This window comes from Mytilus californianus, unplaced genomic scaffold (genome assembly GCF_021869535.1).
Source record: "Mytilus californianus isolate M0D057914Y unplaced genomic scaffold, xbMytCali1.0.p SCAF_10, whole genome shotgun sequence".
Taxonomy (NCBI): domain Eukaryota; kingdom Metazoa; phylum Mollusca; class Bivalvia; order Mytilida; family Mytilidae; genus Mytilus; species Mytilus californianus.
The window spans coordinates 62,809,965-62,832,788 of record NW_026262582.1 but is presented as its reverse complement, the minus strand read 5'-3'; positions in this window follow the sequence as shown (position 1 = coordinate 62,832,788).

The following is a 22,824-nucleotide window of genomic DNA, read 5'->3' as shown; positions in this document are numbered from 1 at the left end:
ATATGCATAGTACAGATCTTCTAGGTAGTTAGAGAGAATCCACCTAATACCGGTGTTGTTACAGATTATTTATCAGGAAAAGATGGGAAGAAATAGTACAACCTTGTCTGATTTTACAAGAAAACTGATGTCTGATGAAGTACCTACAGTGCATCTGCATTCTGTAGATAACATTCAGTTACGTTGTACTTTTTGCTGGTATTCCTTAGCTTCGTAAGATCTCGCATAAGCTTTCCCTGTGTATGGTGTAAAAGGCTATTTCAAAATCTATGAAGTTTATCATTAGTTGTCTCTGCCATTATGTGCACTGTTCGATAATGTTTCGTAGCACAAATATGTGGTCGCAAAAGCCCTTTCCTTTTCCAAAACTGCCTATTATTTAATGTGTTTGTTGTTGATGGCTATCTTTAAGTATTTTGCTGGATATTTTACCTGGAATAGGTAACATGGTGATTCCGCTTCAGTTTTTGTAGTTTGTGAGATCACCATTCTTAGCCAGTTTTATGATGTTTACTTCTGACAAGTTTTTATGTTGCCATATCTGAAATTAATCAGCCAAAATAGCCCTTCCATTAAAAAGAAATAGACCATTAAGGCATGTTTTAACTGAACATACAAATAGGCAAGTTACTTAATACATAATATTATCATAATCAATTTTATTCAAAATATATATAACTTCTATAAATATTCAAAATGAAATTCCCTCTTATAATAGTTGATTCAAGTTGATTTAAACTCTGTTACATGTGCTAACCCACACAAAACATGCAGTTACTATCTACTGCGTGTGCTCAAAACCTGACATATATTACATGTAAAAATTGATTTTATTAATGGGAAGGTAATAGAGATTTTTTTAAATCAAGGTGAACACGGACTTATTGGTTTTTACGAGTTTGTATACACGGATGCCGTTCGGTATAAAGAAAAAAAGGATCTTGAAAGAGTAAGTAACGGTGGTCAAATATTGCGATTGGATTGTGAAAGATCTTGTATAGGATCGTTATGGAAGACACATGCAACGTCAGTAAATAATCTTATGTAATCAATTGAAATGAAAAATATTGAAAATAATTATCATGTCTGTCTTTGTTCTGTTTATGGTCAGTAACCAAGAAAAATCAAGGTTTAAAATTAGACTTTTTTTACTTAACTACAAAAGGCAGACTGATTTTTTTATATTACCGCACGGACTATATAAGTCGGTCTTTTCGTCGTGCATGAATTTCATGTCGTCTGAAAAGATAAGATTGTCTAATCTGATTGTCATTACTTTCTGTGTAATCATATATATAAAACGAAGACCTTTGTTGATTTATAAAAACAATTGAGAAAAAAAACTTTTGTTGAAAGACATGCAGTAAAACAACTGCTATATTTTTTATTTGCACAGGCATATTCCGACGAAAATATTAGCTTAAACGTCTTGTTTCCTAGCTACCTAAAACGCCTACTTGTACAGTCCTTGGATGGTGTAAACTTCCCACTAACACCATACACTATTACACCTTTCACCATACACCATTACACAATACACCCTGTGCCATTACACCATACACATTACACATTTGCACCATACACCTTACATATTCTATTTACACCATCCGAAATTACCCATAATGCAATTTAATTTCAAAGAAAGAGTGCGACTACAAAGTTATTTATTCATTTTAAAAAACGAATTTTGATCACAATATTGTAAATTAATGTATAAAATTAAAAATCAGATCTTTTGCATAGTTTTAAACTTTGATAACAACACTTTATATACACGTTACACTATCACACCCATCCTCATACACCATTTAATCATTCCCCTTACACCATACACCATAGCACCATACACCTTCTACTATTGCACCATATGCCATACACCATCACACCATACACGTTTTTTGAGGAGTTTACACCAGCCAAAGGCTGTATGATAGTTGCTCAATGTTCCGTGATATTGCCACATTGGGTGAGCAACCCATTCAGCAGCAATAAAAAAAACTTTATAAATATCCATCACAGACATAACACACAACTAATGTTTTTCTGATAATTTGTTGATTAAAACCTCTAGACAAGTGGATTAAAAATATGCAATAAAACTAGCGAGTTACTGACTGCTCAAAAATATTTTTTTCTCTCTAATTTATACAATGTTTTGATATTTTTTTTTAAATGGAACCATTTAAAGTTATTTTTGATAAAAATTCAAATTTTTCTTAACTGCGTATTTAGCCTTAATTAAAAAAGGTCCAGGTCATGGCATTCATGAATTTTAAAGTGTTTTTATGAGATCATTTGATTGGTTTATCAACGTTTACAGATATACTTTAATACATCATGTAAAACAAGAAGTGAAACGTGGACCTGAATGATTATATAATTCAATTGCCACGGTTAAAGATTCCATATATGTGGTCATTCCATGCTGCATCCCGTGGAACATTTAATTTCGTGTAAATACACGCGTTGCATGTTAATTAAAGTGTGCACCATATTAACCCGGATAAGTTTTCTTTCAACCAATCTATGACTTTTACTTTTTGGAATTTTTGGGTCCTCAATGCTCTTCAACTTTGTACTTGTTTGGCTTTATAACTATTTTGATCTGAACGTCACTGATGAGTCTTATGTAGACGAAACGCGCGTTTGGCGTATAAAATTATAATCCTGGTACCTTTGATAACTATTGAACAGCGGTAAACTCTTGTTGTCTTTATTTATTTCGAATGTTAAATCAGTGTATTTATATAGTCTTGCCAAAAGCCAGTTCGTTACAATCTGACGACATTGTCCATGCATGTCCCAGAAACAATCGGGTATCGCTATCGCTCGAGAGCAAATGTTCGAAATATGCCCAACCCAAGATTTAAAAAAAAATGTATGACTGCCATGAATTATTTCATATTCTAAAATGACGCCTTTCTCTTGTTTTGAAAACAAAGCCATGTTCGTATTCCAATATAATATGGGCTACAAGTGATTGATGTTACAATTTGGATTGCAAAGTCAGTTGAATTTTGAACAACGCCAAAGATCAAAATGGACATTTGCGTTAGTTTTGCTCATTATGAAATTATATCAACTAATTCTAAAAGTAAGTTTAATTATACCGGTTATATCTGTTTTCATTTGTTGTTAAACCGCTCATTTCAATACAAAGTTTTTAGTGAATCAAATCCACATCGAAATACAAAGGTTCAAAAAGTTTCTATTAGAATCGCAATCTTTCTATCATGCCATGCGTTATGCTCAATTTAACATGATCATGCATAACATTTGTCAATATCTTTATACCGAGCATTAGTGAGATGTAAAATTTGGAAAATATACTGTCTACAAATGTTTCAAGGAGCATAGAGCCTGCAGAGCAAGACGTAACAGAATATTTTTTAAATTATCATGAATCCTTATAATTTAGTTATACTGATATTACAAACACCAATTATTTGTTTTGTTCGCCTACCAGGGGAAATTACTCATATAGTAAACTGTCAATAAATGAATGTTAGAAAAATATCATTTCTTTCTGTGTTGTAGCAAGAAAACAAGTTCGGTTCATATCTTCTTTCTATTTTCTCTAAGCATATCAAAAACCTATTTTCTCCTTTAAAAATTAAATATTTATAATTCATTTCATTGCTTTTATATTTCTTTCTATTCACAAACAAGTGGTTATTTTGATGGATAATCTATTTGAACAATTTTGATTAACTTGCAGCATGAACAATAGCACAGTGAGCAATACTTTTTATTTTATCGCTGTTTTACGAAATTTTCCTTTGATCTTATTGACTGATAATTTCCTTTCTCAGCACAGTAGAGTGATATGAAAAATTATTTCTACAGACTAAGGGCGAACGTGCCCGTTGTCAATGAAATTAACAACGTCGTCATGGGTAAAATAGCGATAAGCAGATTATCATTGGTCATCTCGTACCGGCTCAAGCGAGAAAATCAATTTCGTTGAGACGATTATCTATAAAGATTGTTCAAAAAGTATGGCTATATCTACAATTTGGCAAATATAAGTACATGTAAATTATATCTGAGGATATATTAAGTGATGATCCATCTTAAATAGACATGCAAATATTGCCATTTACCATACACATATGGATAGAGAAAAATAAACAAAAAGTATAAAGAATAGAGAACAATGGCATAGTAAACTAAAGAATATTACACAAATAAAATAAAATTTCCACATCCTCATAATTTACATTTTCAAATAAATGTGGATACAGAGATGACACAAAACAAGAGATTTAGCAACATGTAAATAACTAAGTCTGAAATTATCCCGTCTATCATGTTTATTTAGTCATAGGATTCGTTTTGATAATATGATTGAAGGTCAATGGTTCTCTCCTGGTCCTATACACTACAAACCAGTAAAAGTCTGAAATGGCCTATATCTGTACTTGACTGTACTGATTTTTACTCCACCAGTCTAAATTGGTCTGATTTTACTCGACATTACTCGACCCCAGTCTTAACCATACTCTACTGTACTGATTAGTACTTGACCCTTATCTTTGCCATTGAAAAAAGTCTGAACTATTACTTGACCAGTCTGAAACCGTCATAACACAGTCTGAACCATACTTGACCAAATGACCTACTTTTTTTAACTTTAACTGTTAAAATAAATTTCTTTATAACTGCCATGACAAAAACCACAATAAAATAAAGATATATATGAAAACAGATTTTTACATTCTTATATGATTCTCAGATTTATCAAATAGAGATAGTTAAATCAAATTATCTTATAAAATAATTTAATTATATTAATTTAAAAATTTTAAAGTTTGTTTTTAACAAAATATTCTAACACCAACGCCTATACTGAGACAAATAAAACCTTATTAAGGTGCTTCTTGTTTGGCATGTGTGTTTTTTTTTAAACTTAATTTTCCTTAATTCCTAAAAAAAACTACATATGTTTCATTGTTACATACAATGGTTATATAATTATCTTTTTTAAAGAGGTAACAACAGCCAACAAAATCACTGAAATTGTTTTAACTTATATTAGAAATATATCTATTCTTATTTTAATTTTTTTTGGTTTTTGGTTTATATTTATACGTGCTGCTTCCCCTTTGCATTTACATGAAAGAAACCCCTGACCACCAGTTTTAACGGCTTTTTAACTGCTTCACGTACTGAAAGTTGTAGCTCAGGAACTGTTGCTGCGATAAAGATGTGTCTTTAACAGCTTCAATTTGATATCTCGACAAATGTCGTGCTACAATTTATACAGCTGTTCCAATGCAGTACCCAAATTCCCCAGATTCAATAAGTACCCCTAAGATATTGTTTGGGCACGATCATACTGAGGAATTGGTATAATGACATCACCCCGTTCAGCAAGTTCTGATAATTTCCTTTCCGTTTGCATGGTTAGATATTTAGCTTGGATCTGTTGGACAGACAGCGCACGCTTCCTTGCCGTGTGTTCCTGGCACGTATATGATTTGTGTTTCAATGTCACTGAAGTCAATTTCGATTTTACTATCAGAATTGGCACTGAGGCTAATTTCAATATTACTCTCAGAATTGTCACTGAGGCCAATTTCTATTATACTATCAGAATTTTCACTGAGGCCAATTTGTATTATATTCAGAATTGTATCTGAGGCCAATTTGTATTATTCTATCAGAATTTTCACTATCTGAATTATCTTGCATGCATGTATCAATTGTATTTTCTATCTCCGTCAGGGAATTTTTGTATTTTGTAAATAAGGTTTATTGTGTGGTCATTGCATAAAAATTCTATAGTGTGTATCAATGATCTATAACAAAATCTGTACAATAAATTATTGTGCAAGTTATAAGTGAAATTTAGTCAAATTTTGTACAAATTGTAATTTGAACAAGCACTTTTTGTACAAATTACAATTTGTACGAAGTTAAAATACAAATTATAATTTGTTCGATTTTTTTGTACAAGTTATAATTTGTACAAAATGATAACTTGTACACGACATATATAATATATAACAAAAAGGGATAAAAAACGAAGAAATGAATAAAATGTTTCTTCTGATTAGTTGTAAAGTATAAAGTTATACCTCCTGCTTGGGGCAAACTCATTAAAAAGATCACACCTGGTCAGAGAGTATTCAATTCTAAATAACATTCATTCAAAATTGCAACATCTTGTAAAACTTAAATCGAAAGGCCTTTTGAATTCACAAGATAAGTAATACACGAGTTTAAGAAAAATAGAGCTTTCTTTTAACCTGTAAAACACACATGTACTGATTTAATTAAACCTTACTAAAGAATTTTGTAAGATCAATATATAATTGAATTAGATGGGCTGATTCAGACCAGTCAAGACTAAAATTGAAGGTCAAGACTGGTCGAGACAGGTCGAGTATGGTTCAGACTGGGTTGGGTATGGTTCAGACTGGGTCGAGTATGGTTCAGACTAGGTCGAGCATGGTTCAGACGCAAATACAATGGTTAAGTATTGGTAGCGTAAAGGTCGAGTACAAGTTCAGACTGTTAAGTATAGTTCAGACTACAGTCGAGTATTATCAAGTATATTTCAGACCATTTCAGACTGGTCGAGTAAAAATCAGTACAGTCGAGTACAGATATAGGCCATTTCAGACTTTTACTGGTTTGTAGTGATAGCTAACGAAAACTGTTTTAAACGATAAAGCAAAGATATCTGGCGGAAGTTCCAACACGCAAACACCCAATCATTCTATGATCTACCTAAATATTTGTGACATAATCATTTTCAGAGGGTGATTTTTATTCTCTCTATTGTTATTTTTGCAGTTATGATTGTATATTTGATAGAAAAGGCTAGCTCTATCAAGAATGATTGATTAGATTAGATTAAAAGTTAAAAAAAAAAATGGCTGAACCGACAGAGCTCAAGCCATTAAAGCGGACAATACCTCCTGATTTACAGAAACAAGTAGAAGACATACAGAAAAAAGTTGCAAGAACAACAGGTATACAGAATATGTTACATTGTAAAAGCCATGATTATATATTGTTCGAAAACTGCATAGATTTCTTAACACGATTCAATATTACTTATTGAAATCAGTTTTACTTTACAAGTTTAATTTCAAAAGATTTCATACACGAACAATCAGTGGCACAAGAAGAAATATCGCATATAGGATTATTTTTTGGAGAACGAATAGCCAAACAGAGTATATTTTATTACGTAAATAAATAATTTCCAAAAGAAACAGACAACAAAAATATGTTCCCCTGTAAACGAAAACCTATTCAACTGGTATTCACCCAACAAAAGAAAAAACTATAAAGATCAGTTGCAATTGACTCAACTGTAAAGATCGCGGGTACGAGACACACAAACATAACATAAAATCAATAGCTATAGTTATCAAAGGTACCATGCTTATAATTTAATACGCCAGACGCGAAACATAGCATAAAAAAAAAGTGCTAGTACTCGCAGTTACTCAAAGTTAGTCTAAAGCCAATGACAACGAATGAATAAATCATGTTCTCCCATACTAAAATATCAATCAGTACTCATCTAAAGGTTTTAGTGTAAAGACGTCATACACATTCTGAGAAACACCTGACATTGCGCAATATAAGTAAACAGTTTAGACAGGATGTTGAATAATGAGTTAGGGATAATTGTAGTACTCTTCACTCGTAAGATGGGTAATAAAATGAAAAAGACTTCTTAACGAGAACCAATTTCGATAACCTGAATACTTAAAACTATTCACAAAAAGACTACATTGGCAGAATTAGGGGGTCACATTACCCCGAATGGAGCTACATACATAGTTAATGCATAGATGTTTTACAAGTCTCATTCAAAACGTTGCATAGGTTAATAAATTCACAATTCTAACATTCATATGTTGTTGCCTTGGTGACCATTCCCTAATTGAAAAAGAAGTGTTTAAGTATTTTGAAAAATATGTCAAATGACCATGGCTGTCAACCAAGACAGCCAACATTGCAAACAGTAGATTATAGTGGTAAAATGCAAGTTTTGCCTATTTTTTTTAAAACTACTCATAAAAGAGAAAATCTGACAGAATGTTGAGTTTTATTTATTGTCCATTTACGTCGAAACTGTCGGACCACTTCTTATAAGTGTAACTGTCCTTACATAACAAATTTCACTATTTAAAGAATGTGTTGCCTTTTATCTCGAAAATTATAGTAGATACAAATGTGTATAGAAACTTTAAAAAGCAAACATGATCAACGATCAACAAGACAACATCTGTAAATAAGTCAAAAATGTCCATAATCACACTATTAGAGTTGTTTCCAAATAATAACGTTTTTTATCATTTTTTTTTACGTTTTTGTCTAATATCTTAAAGAGTATAATTGTTTTCGTATTCATGTGCCTAATATGTTAAAAACTATAATACATAGATAGAAACTTAACAGGCAAAATTATCCACAAGACAGGATCTTAAAACAAGTCTACATAACCCAAATCATTAGTCGACTCTTGCCCTTTAATGACGATTTTCCCCAATATTCCCCATTTTTGAATAATATCTTGAAAACTATACTTGTATTAATTATACTGCATTTTCATTGTATTTGTTATTCCGGAGTTATTGGACAAAAACTTGCAGATTTTAGGTATTTTTTTACCTGGTCCGAAGCTGGCTCACAGTATGGTGATCTCAGAAGAGGGCAGGGTGCATGCAGGATTTTTTTTACCGTAGTTTGTGTAATGAACTCCAGTTACCTAAAACTGGTCATAGTGATTAAGCTGTAGTCTATTTCAGATCTGTCTTGTCACTCCATTGTTTACATGTAATGTACTGCCTTTGTTATTATTGTAAAGTACAGCTTTATATTCCATGTCAATTTGTAGCTAAGGAGTACACAGCTTTTCTGTATTAAAAGGATAAAATTCAAATGAGGCTGACTTCATACAAAAACTGACTTCATAGAAAAGAAATTAGCGGTATCTTTTAATTTTGCTTTCCGCTATGTAGATGATGTTCTCTTCTTATGTAATACAATGTTTGGTGCCTATGTTGAACGGATATATCCCAACACACCTGATATACAGGGGAAACTAAATACAGCTCTGTCTGTCTCATATATTGACTTACATATTAAAAAATGAAAATGAGGGTCGTTTGAAACAAAACTTTACGACAGGAGAGATGATTTCGGCATCCAATTTGTGAACGTTCTATTTTTATGTAGCAACATTCCAGCAGCGCCTGTATACAGAGTAAATAAAATTGAGAAATATCTCACAGTTGATACTATATTCGCGTGCTAGTGGTTCCTATCATGATTTGAATGATAGAGGGTAATGGCTGACAAGGAAACTATTAATCCAAGAGTTGCAAGTGTTAATGTTGAAATCATCCCTTCTTTAATTTTACGGACGCCATTAAGAGTTGGTTGACCGCAATGGGATATGTTCAAATTGTCGTAACTACAATACCATTCCCCTTTCCTAAAATGTGACCTACCGAATTAGACTTATCACTGAGTTTGTACTAACATGAGTATTACGACGGGTGCCACATGTGGAGCAGGATCTGCTTATCTTTCCGGAGCACATGAGACCTAGTTTTTTGTGGGGTTTGGGCTCCATAGTCTATAGTTTGTTTTGTTGTGTTTTGTTTACTGTTTTATATATGTTTGTCTTTTTAGTTTTACCCATGGCTTTGTCAGTTTATTTTCTACTTACGAGTTTGAATGTAACTGTGGTGTATTTTGCCTTTCTCTTTTAGACGTTGCATATTGGAACAGGAAATCGAACTTCAACATATGTCTTTGAAAGAATGAATTGATAATCGAGCAAAATAAAAAGGCATACATTTCATATAAAAATTGAAATCTTTTGATGAAGGATTCTGTAAAATGGCGGAAAGAAGACTAAATGTTATATGGGACAACTATATCTCTTGAAAGGAACAGTTGTATACGTCATATATTTCAATTTGTTTATTAGGTTAACAAATTTTCTTGTTCTTAATTTAATTTAAAAACAGAATTTATTAAACTACAGATGTGACGGGATAATTCTTTAGGTTTTCCAGGGTATTACAAAGAGGAGAAAAACTGCAACAGTTTGAAATAGAAAGTTACGAGACAAATTCTATAGTCTTGTTAATTTATTTCTAGGTCCACCAGGAGATTTAGATGAGGAGAAGAAGAGATGGCTGATCGTGGGGATCTGTCTACATTCGATCATTTCTCCTCTGCTGAGAAAATATGTAGATCCTATCATTAGTAATTTATATAATTCACTGGTTTCGAGCGATTCCATCGATACACAGGGATATCAAAGATATCTGAAAAAATACCCAGCAACAAATAGATATTATCTCAATTATGAATCAATCAACAACAACAGTAAATTGAACAAGAATTACAGGAATTATGATTACAAAGTTAAAAGCCATGTTGATTTGTCAAAGTTGTTCCTACAGACGAGTATGGCTCAATACTCGGCAATTGATCATACATGTGACTCATCTGCTCTGCTTGGTATGGTCATCAACATCAGTGCATTTTCACCAGCTGCACAGGACGATACTAAAAAGGTAACATAATTTAACTTCATGTTTTAAATATATGATAATGTTGAAGACATAAATGAATGTTTAATTGCAATTTTTATTTCATTTTATAGAGAATCTATTGCATTTTCCATCAAATTTTCTTTTTTTTCCATCTAAGTGTACTACACGATGCAAACATTTTGTAAGCTTAATGTTATGTTCTTTTTACAAACAATGTTGAGAATGACCATCATTAGCCTTCATTCTAAACTTTGTAATTTTTTGTTTTTCATTTTGGTGTTTAATGACTCTTTAATCATTTATCGAATTTTTATATATTTAACTAAAACTGTGATCATTTTCAGATGTCATCCAAAATTCAAGAATAAAATTTTGAAAAGTATTTTCTAGATGAGGATTGCACTTTGTATAATTTCTATGCATGTTTGTGTTAAATGGTTGAAATGTTTGGCAAGTTAATGATTTTACTGAATATATTCACATTAATTTTGATATGTTTATTAAAGAAATTGAAAAATTCATATGATTAATCGGATTATTAATTGTGCCTTATCCTTCAAATGTTTAAAGGAACAACGGCATGGTATGTTGACTGATAATAATGACTCATTACGAAATATATATCCATTTTCATTTTTAGATACGATTAGACATACGTAATCCCTGGGCACACTGTGACTTCACAGAATGGACCAATACAAAATATGGAGATTCATTCCAGTCAATGGGACAACTGGTTAAGGACATCGGACTAAGTAACAGAGAAGAGAACAGAGTATTGGGTGAACTTAACACATGGGCAACAAATGGTAATATATGGGAAATAAACACTTGCAAGTCTTAAAAAAATCAGTATAACTTTATAGATAATTTTTTATTACGATATTTTCTAATAGTGGTGTGATCTGCAATTTTACTAATTGAGTCCTATTCCCAATTCTGACATTTTGACTGAATGGGGTTTCTCATGGCTGATCTGATGGGTGTTGTATGTATAGCGGGATACGCTTAATAAATGTCAACACATGGTCTTATTTTATTTTAGTTCATACGTTTGTGTTTAACCTTGATTTGTATCCATTAAGTGAATTTATGAGAGTTGTGAACTGTTGTCTCTTCTTTTACAGGTCAAAACTATTTGAGTGGAGGAGTTCTTGGTTTAGAGATTCTCGATGAAATCCGTTGCCTTTCTCTTTTAGAACATGTGAGTAACATGTAGCAAGTCAGAAATATGACAGTTCTTACTCATTCGTTTGTTGTGCTTGAGCTTTTGATTTTGCTAATTTGATTAGGGACCTTCCTTTTTATATTTTCCTTGGAGTTCAGTATGTTTGTGATTTTACTTTTAAGTGTATTAAAAGTTATGATTTAATTTCAAAAGCAAATTCAGAGATGCATACTCAAATAAACATAGGTTGTCAAATTTGATTTGCATTCGATTTGAATTCTTGTTGTTAACAGCTTGTGTATAGATATATGGATCTCTATGAAAGTGTGTCACAGGGTTCAAATCCTCAAAAAGAAGGTTGGGATTGATTTTGGATATTTATAAAAATTTGAAAATACGCAAAAAAGTTTTGATAAGTTTTTTTTTCCTTGGACACATAAAATATGTGTAACAGGGAAGAAAATGTAACTCTGTTCTTTTATAATAAAAAATATTCATGTTTGTTGATTTTGGAAAAAAAAGATTATTTTTACGTTTGTTGCTCATAAGTATTGTACAAGTAGTCGAAATTTGATAAAACCATGTTTTCAACGATAAAATTCGATCTTTCTTGTTTCACATTCTTGACTAAACTTTCTGAGGAGGTGTGTTGAACTTGACTGGGCTTTAAATGTCAAAATGATGAAATTTAAGAGTAACACAAACCATTCAACCTTATCTTCAGTACATCGAATGTAGCAAGTTGTTTAAATCGAAGTGGACCCAAGATGATATCTTAAACTTGGTAGAAAAAAAAATCTTGATGTAACAAACAATTTTTGATAGATATGATTAAATTAAGAAATAGTTGATGCAAGCTATACTTTATTGTAGTTTTAACATGGGTAGGCATTTTATTCGTGATTATTTTTGCCCGAGCGATATTGAGGGCTAAAATACCACAAATATAATGCCTACCCATGTTAAAACTACAATGAAGTATAGCTTGCATAAATTATTTCGATTCTGATTAGGACAATTACGTCTATTTCTATGTCCAATGTGTATGAGTGTGGAGCGTTTGTGAAGGCTCTTCCATGACCCTCCTTTTTTTGTTTGTAAACAAGCAAACGGCATGTAATGTGTTGTTTAGCTGGAGGGGTTTCGAACAGTCAATATGAACGTTGCCGTATCTAGGTTAAATATGTCAATTGCGAATTGTAACACATTTGAGTCATTGTATATATATTAGATAGAACATGTGTATCATTTAAGAGTTCGGAAGTGTTTAAATTAATGAAATATATTAAATGCATGCCAATTTGATAAAATTCAGTTTTCTGCAATAGTCAATATACGCATGTGCAAACAAATTTTATTGGATTTCGAGCATGTGTTTGTTTACAAAACTAAAGAAGCACGTCATATTAGAATGGTTGATAATATTTTCATAAATCATGATCTTTAAAAGCGCCAGTACAGGAAAGGGCAAACTCTGCCACAACTTGGGAAAGAAAAGGTTATGATCTTTAAAACTTTGTATATAAACAAATATTAGCTGTCAAAGATAAGTAGACATAAAGACATGATTTGTATAGAAATTCAGCACGCTGTCAATATCCGTCAAAAACGCAATAAAGGAAGGTGATAATCACTAAGATTATTATTTTTTATTTTTGAAAGAAGAATGTGTTCATGTAGGGTAAATTTCAATGATAAAAAACTGTCCCCTTTAAAATATTGACCCTATTCCATACCATTTTTAGTTCACCTGGCTTTAAAAGCCAAGATATTTTTTGCCATTAAATGGCATTAGTCATCTGTTGTAGTAAACATTATTTTATAATCTTCTCTGTAACTACTGGGACAAATATTTCCACTCTTACTCTAAAGGTTATTTAAGGAATCTTGTTTGGAATACGTTTACGTGGATTTTATCAATTATAAAAAATATCCGATATTTCATAAAATAGAATTTAGGTATACACAAAAGGGGGTAAATTCTTTTGCAGTAAATGGTCCGAAATACTTAACAGAGTCAAAATTATTTAAAATTATAAATTCATATGGTTAAATACTTTTTCCTTTGAAAATTCGAAAAATATCTTACCTCAAATTTTGTTTTCTTTAGGTAACCGAGGAGTACGCAGTTACATTAAGTGAGTATCCTTGTACATTTTCAATGCTAAGATCAACTTATTATTCTATGAGGTTATTCTTTTGCTGCTAGACATGTACACTGTAACACACACACACACACACACATATATATATATATATTTATTTCGTCTGAATATCAGCCAAACAATGTTAGATCTGTAAATTTGCGGTAGAACATTTTTTAACCTTCCCTGGCCGGGATTCGAACTCATGCTACTGAGATATCGGGGCACCAAATCGCCTTGCATTATGCCAGTCGCGCTAGACCACCTGACCGAATAGGTTCTACAAAAATAAAGCTTTCGGTGGGCGGGTATTACCTTTCCCCGTCCGTTTTTATCTAGCGTCGTAACACAGTACATGATATATATTTGTGTGCATGCATCGTACATTAATTTGTAAGATCCTCTACGATAGATAATTCAGATGATCTGTAAAAATTCCATCTTCATGCCTTATATATCATGTGCTGAGTTACGACGCTATATACAAAGCATATTAGCAAAAATTACAAATAAGATTACATAAATTATCATAGAACACAGTTACGGGATGTATTAGTACAAAGCCACGTCATACGTAACAAAGAAACACAAAAGGCATATAGACAAAGCATATGATTACAATATATACTAGGAATGATAACAGATTTGAAATTTAATACTTAAGTATTCGATCATGACACTCGCGTTTACTCGAGTACTCGTATAAATCTTTAACATCTGGTGAACTGTAATGATTATTGTTGGTATGCAGTATTTTTGTTTTTACCTTTCATAAACCAATTATGATAGGATAGCATCGGTTGACATTTAATATCAGTAATATATACGACCTCAAATATAATGACTATCAAACATAAATTGATCATTTTTTAAGTGTATTGCTGCTCCTTTTTTGTACCCATTGAACAAAGTTCATAAGGTTCAGCAATTCATCTCCTTCAACCAGTCTTAACGAAAATGAATCCTTGACGACATTGTCGGTTATCGCAATGGTGATTTTTTTTCTTTTTGGTAGAATTGATTTTTATCGGTGAATTCAAGAACATGTTAAGTGAGGTATTGAATTTATAAGACTCACAACCGGATGTTTAAGCCTATTATGATTAATCATATTGTATATGTTTGTTGTACAGCCACAATATGTTTACTGCGTGTCACGGAGTGCATTTTATAGTTTTTCCATTCAATAAGTCCATACGGCTGATTCGGGTGGAGCATTTTAACTTACAGAATTTGAATGTAAGACGTTAGATTTGAGGTAAACTATACAATATTCACGTTGTTAATAGGTATTAACTAGTATAACGAAGGGGATATTTTAAGGGTAATTTTAAGTGAGGGGAAATGCCTAAAGGCAAATGACAATTGAGTTTTAAAATTGCACTCTAGTACTCGGTCATTTGAGCGAGTACTCGAGTACTCGTTGTCATCCATACTGTATACAAACATCCTCCCAGAGCACCCCTGTGATTCTCGTATGATATGTACTTAAATATGATTCCAACAACAATATACAAATCAAGTGTAGAATAATACTTCTAGAAAATTCTATATCTATTTTCATTGCACATTTTAAAAGATGTGACATTATCTGAAAAAAAAAGTCCCTTAAGAAAAATCACTGGAGCATGACCAATTAATAAAAATATTATCCTTCGGTTGCCAAAAAATAAAAATAAATACATTTCAAAACAGCAGAATAAAGTAGTAAAAGAAAAAGGAAGGTAATTTAGAGTAAAAGTGCTGATTATTATGTACGATAAATGTTTTAAAACCTTAAAAAATCATTTTTGAAAAATTGTATTATTGACTTTACTTTTTATTTCAGGAGAACTAAAGACAGAAATACATAACCAAAATGATGATCATATTCCAAAGAATATTCGAGGTATATAATAAGGTTACCGAGCTAATATAAATAAATGACTTTGTTCTATCTTTAGATTTACGGATTTTGACATGCAGATGTCTAGCTAGTTTTTCACCATGACCTTTACGTGGCCTTGATCCTTGAGTTGAAGGGCAAAACACCTGAGTTTTTGGGGCGATTCTCTGTCCCGGATATAATTTTCCTTTTTTGGCATTATAAAGTTTTGCATATTGGTATATGTTGTATGCAATGAAAAATGACTTTGCAATATAATTTGAAAATGAAGAAAGGACATTTGATTTAGTACACCTAAACCGTGATGATTTATCCCTAGTTTTCACAGCGTGATGCACTCCATCGACATAGAAATACACAGTTTCCGACCATCTGTTATAATACTTATATCAATGGTTTTTGTTAGCAATATCTCAGACTATTTCCCAAATCAGTGCTGGTCTACTATTTCTAAAAGATTTATGTCCTTTGGTATACAATTTCTACAGATGATGAATTGTGTGTCCGATATTTATGATATAAGTTCATATCAGGAATATCTTAGACAATTTTGAAAATCATTGCTGATCCCCTTCTTTAAAAGAGTTATACCCTATGGGAATATTTATTCTATATAGATAGTAAAATTTTTTTTAACACATAGTACTGCACATATAATAGACATTGCATTGTTAGTACTCTCCAATGTACAATTCCTTCCAGATATTCATGAAATTCATAGCAAAGGCTTATATCAGCAATGTCTCAGATAAGTTCACAAATAAGTGCCGATCCACTCTTTTTTTCCCTTTGGAAATATATTAAAGATATAGTAAATTGCATTTTTAGAGTTCTCAAGCATACATTTCTTGTAAGATTGTTATGAAATTTATATCAATAATGGTGGTTTGAGTTCGAACATCACCCCTGATTAATTATTTTTACAGGAGTTATGTCCCTTAGAAATAAAAATATAATAGAAAATGCATTGTTAGCACTCTCAAGTGCACGGTTCTTGTCCCTTAGAAATATAAGTATAATAGAAAATGCATTGTTAGCACTCTCAAGTGCACCATTCTTGCCAAATGTTCATGCCATTTATATCAAAGATTTATATCAGCAATGTATCAAAAAAGTAGAGTTACTATTTTTAAAAGTTTTGTCTTTATAAATAATATTAATTAAATTTCAAAAAAATTGCATTGTTAGCATTAGTGTGGATCAATTATTTTTACATAAATTAAGTCTCTTTGAAATGTAATTTATATTGAAAATTACATTGTTAGCACTTACTCACCTAAATTTCTTTTCGAAATTTTATGAAAATTGTTTTGAAATTTATATTAGAGCTTTTGGTCTTGGAAAAGTGTTGACCAATAATTTTGCAGGATTTATGACCTTGCAAAATCAAAATATATGAAAAATACCAATGTTTATGATCATTTCTTGTAAGCTATTTTTAAAAACAGTTTGAAGATACCATTTGGGGTTTTTTTTTGTCAAAGGCTGTGGAAAGATTAAAGATGTGCAACGTGTGGACTCTAGAAATCAGTTATTGTAATGTATTTAGGACCAACAAACAGCGATAAATCCAGAACAATGTAAAGCAACAGTTTGTGGGACTTTAATAACCTATTATTTGTGCGGTGGCCTCGGTGACTAAAACAGGGTTAAACAAATCTCTTGAGTTAGTCCCTTCTTATAATATTCTGTTACACCACTGTCCAAGGTTAGGGGAGAATTGAGCACTCAAAAACATAAGGTTCATGATTTCTAAAATAAAAAAAAAACTCCAAGTACTCGCAAAGCGGTATATGTTCCTATCAGCAGACAAAAAAGCCAAATATGTAGTTGTAGTGTGACGCATATATTACACAGAAGTTCTCCAAAACGAATTTATCAATTCCACAGAGGGTCAAATTGTAAACAAGCATATCACTGCAACTACTCAGCGTAAAGCCTCTTCCGATCATTCATGTCATTTGAAAGTCATTACTATGAACTGGTTACCTAAATTACACAAACTACCAATTAAATTCTGTTTCATCTCCGCATCTAGTAAGTGTTTTACTATTAATCAATCAGTGCTTTTAACTACCTCCCTTACTACTATCAAAGAATTTGTTATTATCTTTTGTAATAAGGCTTATGCAAATAATGGTATTATTTTTGGAGTTTTACAAATTCTTTAGAGGTTTTAGATAAAATACATGCTTTTGATTGTCCTTTTTATTCTGCTGACAGTTATTTTTTTTCTACACTCTACACTACACTTCCACACAATCTTATCAAGAAAAAATGTTCATATTTAATTAAATGGTCTTAAATTATTTGCTGTCACTCGTTTAAAGACTTTTTTCTGCAGCGAAAAAGGAAAGTAGGCTAGAAACACTTACTTGAAATGTGAAGATATGATTGAAGCTTTAAAATTTCTCCTGGAAAAATATATGTTCATTTTGGTGATTAAGTGTATCGACAAGTAGTATGTGTTCCTATGGGCACTAATAGCAGATTTATTTCTGTATTGCTATGAATCTCAGTTTATGACCAAACTCAGTTAAGACACGTCATTGTTACATTTGGTTGATACATTCAACAATACCTATCTTGATCATCTCTAAATATACTACTTAAATTTACCAAAAGGAACTTATTTTAACTAATCTAATATAAACAGCAGTAGTTGCATTATTCTATATTCAGACATTTCAATTTCTTAAGGGAAACCCCCATACTAAACTTTCGACAAAAGAGACGATTTTTCATTCCCTATTGTTAATTTTCTTTGTTTAGACAGCGATGATCCTTTTGCTCCATCGTACGGTGTTTATATATCCATACTCGTGCGTTATGCCCGTTTTTGTAGTGATGTCATAGATTTTAACAAACGCAATCAATGCATCACTGGTAAATTATTAAGTCCGTAATTTCGTTACCATAAATAACTCCAAACTTTTTTGTAGACGAAACGCGCGTCTGGCGTAAATACAAAAATTAATCCTGGTATCTATGATGAGTTTTAATTCACCGAGGGTATCACCAGCCCAGTAGTCAGCACTTCACTTCTGTGCTGACAGGAATTATCATTGAAATGGTCATATTTTTAAATAAACTGTTTACAAAACTTTTGAATTATTGAAATACTAAGGCTTTTCTACCTCAGGAATAGAATACCTTAGCTGTATTTGGCAAAACTTTTAGGAATTTTGGTCCACAATGCTCTTCAACTTCGTACTTTATTTGTCCTTTTTAACTTTTTTTTTATTCGAGCGTCACCGATGAGTCTTTTGTAGACTAAACGCGCGTCTGGATAAATACAAAAGTTAATCCTGGTATCTATGATGAGTTTATTTACTAAATTCTTTCAAAGACACAAATATGTGATTAGTAACATTGGCTGTAACTGTAGAAAACTCATTAAAAACGATGTTTCAAATCCTAAATTTTACGGTAACATTGTACTATAAGCGCGGGAATCACAATGTGATCCGTGTAAACTAATCGAACCTTAAAACAGACTTATTAGTAAAGGTTATTTTACCAATGTTGTAATTAGATCTTTGAATATAGTTTACATTGGCACACATATCGATTTTATCATCCTTTAATTAAAACATAACTAAATTTGTATTCTTTTCAAAGGGGATGTATAAATACACATTTACTTTCATTTTTTTTTATATAGAGGTTAACTCCTAACTATCATTCTGCCTGTTGATACTTTTTTTTTGGTATTGCACAAGTCAGGTCTTTGACTGTATATGCGATTTAGTTGATTTTAGTCTTTGATGCATGATTTTTTTTTTATTAACTGTTTTTGGCTTTAAACTAGCTTTCAGTTACTGCAAGTACTCTTAAATCGTACTTTCTTGTTAATTTGACCTGTGATAAAATTTTAAATGTTTTTTGTTATTTAATATTTACTTGTTTGGTGTTATATCTAACGGCAACAGTAGTATACCGCTGTTCGAAAGTCATAAATCAATTTAGAGAAAACAAATCCGGGTTACAAACTAAAACCGAGGAGACACTTCACCTATAAGAGGAAAACAAGGAAACAACAGAAACACTTAAGTGCAACAAAAAAACAGACGACAATGTAACACACACAGAAACAAACTATCGTTCATTTTTTGTACATAAATAAGTCCGTTAGTTTTCTCGTTTGAATTGTTTTACATTGTCATTTCGGGGCCTTTTTATAGCTGACTATGCGGTATAGGCTTTGCTCGTTGCTGAAGGCCGTACGGTGACCTATAGTTGTTTATTTCTGTGTCATTTTAATCTCTTGTGGAGATTTGTCTCATTGGCAATCATACCACATCTTCTTTTTTTATATAAGATAACAATTACTATTGTCCTGACTAAGAACAGGACATTTTAATGTTATTAACTTTTGTAATAAAACTTATGAAAATAATGGAATTATTTTTGGAGTGTTAAAAAATTTACACGTCTCTCTGTGTTTAGTATTTACTTTGATAAGTATTTGGTATGACTATAAATATTCACTTCTGTTCTCGTACTATGCACAACAAAATTATTTATTCTGTAAAAAATATTTCCGTTCTTCATTTATACTGTATACTTTACAACCAAATTTCTATTTTAAACTGTATACATTATTCATTTGGCGGCATTTTTTTCAAGGTTATGATTGTTTTTCTAAAATTGTTTAACATCTAACCCCTTTTTTTTTCGATTTTATATTTACAATGTGTCATATATCAAATGTATTCGTTCAATGTATGTTCACTTGTGTTATTATGTCTTTTTATTGAGTTAAGCCATTTAAATTGATATTCCATAGTGTGTCTTTCTATGTTGTGATGTGACATTATTGTTTCAGATAAGGGTAAAGGTTGGTACCTATTAAAACGTTTAAACCCTCTGCATTTGTTTGCAACTGTCGTAAGTCAGGAATCTGATGTTCAGTAGTTGTCGTAGGTTGACCGTACTTTGACCTACAATGGTTTACTTTTACTAATTGTAACTTGAATGGAGAGTTGTGTCATTGGCACTCATACCACATCTTTTTATATTTATTAACTCAGTCACATTCTTTATGTGCATGTCCCAAGTGAGGAGCCTGTAGTTCCGCAGTTTTTGTTGGTTCAAGTATGTTGTATTAGTTTTTGTACAATGTTTTGTTCTAAAGTAGGCCGTTATTTTCGCGTTTGAATTATTTCTCTTATTTCATAAAGGGTCCTTTAGATACAGTATGTTTTTTTCTCATTGTTGTTAGATGGATGGTTGTCTTTAATTACTTACATTTACTTCAATTAATTTTTGTGAATAGTTGTCTCGTTCACAATCACACCTCATTTGTTTGAGATATTAAACGCCATATGATAATGAAAAATATGAAGTTGATATTTGTAAAGTTAAAATCATCACGTTTGTCATTGTTTATAGTTTGACGTAGTCCATCTGTTTTATGATCAAGGAAACAATCATTATATTTAGCAAACATTCTTGTTTGCATAGTATACATGTACGTATTTTTGAGTTTACTAGGATGTATGAAATGCAAGTACTCACTGAAATCTGATCATGAGTGACAGAAAATCATTAATACATTTGTAGGCTAAAAAAAGAATAAGCAAAGATGCTTCTTTTTTATATGTCTGTTTGAGTACAAAAATAAGTCGGCTTATAACGGTATAAAGTAAGTTCTAATAGAAAAGAAAAACGACTGTTGATGAACCTTTTCTAAAGTACATTGATTTTGATAAAACTCATACATGATCATACATATTGCAAAGAACCAACAACGGAAGATAGAGTTTGATTTTAGCAGTGAGTCATTTTCCGTTCTAGTGTTTTGTTCCTTTATAACTGGACAATTTTCAATTTTTATCACTTCGGAACTCTCAATTATGTTTACTTCAATCAAAACTTTAAGAAACGCAACGCTTCAAACCACAAAACATGGACATTATGTAGAGAACCATCAACAGGGGAAGGAGTTTGATTTTGAGTAGTGAGTCATTTATTGTTCTACAGTTTTGCCCCTTTTTAACTTGAAAACAGCAAAGCTGAGCAGTGGAATTTATGTTATCATACACATTCTTCTTTTTATGTTTTGTCATATTCAGTTAAGCAGGTGAGATATTTCCCCACGTACTTGTACTCACTTTCTGAAAAAAAGTAGTTTTTTTCTAAACCAGGACTGCGACTTATTTGCTTCGCTTTAGAAATGATGTTGCATATCCGAATGATAAAGAAAAGTGATTATCGTTTCTTCTCATTGTAGCTCAACATAGACAGGAAATAAGCGAGTGGGAGCTTGATCAGACTGCCTTTCTTGTAACCAGAGCAACACTTCACATACTTAAATCCCTACCATTAAATAACTGCATTGTAATAACAGGGAGCTCTGGCTGCGGAAAATCTTCAAATATACATCATGTGGCCTTACAATTACGTGACAAGTATGAATATGAGATAGTTCCTGTTTTAACAGGACCGTCAGATATAATTAATTATAAGGATGAAAATAATAAACAAGTATTTGTCGTAGATGACATTTGTGGAAAAGAAACAATCAACATACAGACATTACAGTTATGGAGAGATTATTCAGAGAAAATGGAGAAAATTTTTAAAACTGTAGAAAATGAAACTAATAGCACTGTTTCACGTGTATCAGGGTCAAAATTACTGATTTCCTGTAGATTACATATATATAAAGAAGCACAATTTCAACTTGTCAAGCTACTAACAGAAAAAGAATGCAATCTATTATCACCAGAGTTGTGTCTGCTGCAAGAAGAGAAAATACATATGGTGAAAAAATACCTTTCAAATAACATAATTGATAATGTAATGAAAGTCGAGGATAATGTTGATTTCTTTCCATTGCTCTGTAAATTGGCAAAAGGTAAAACATCCGAAGAAGTAATTAAACTTTTTGCAGCTCCTGTTGGCAGCATTAGAAAGAACATTCATCACATTATTATTGAGAACAAAGTGCTATTCTGTGTTCTCGTTTTATGCGTATTATATGAGGATGGATTTAATACAGATTGGCTTCAGTTAAAATCAATTACAGAGATCAAAAAGAAGAACAAACTTGAAGATATTGTTAAAGAATTTGAAATAGACTTA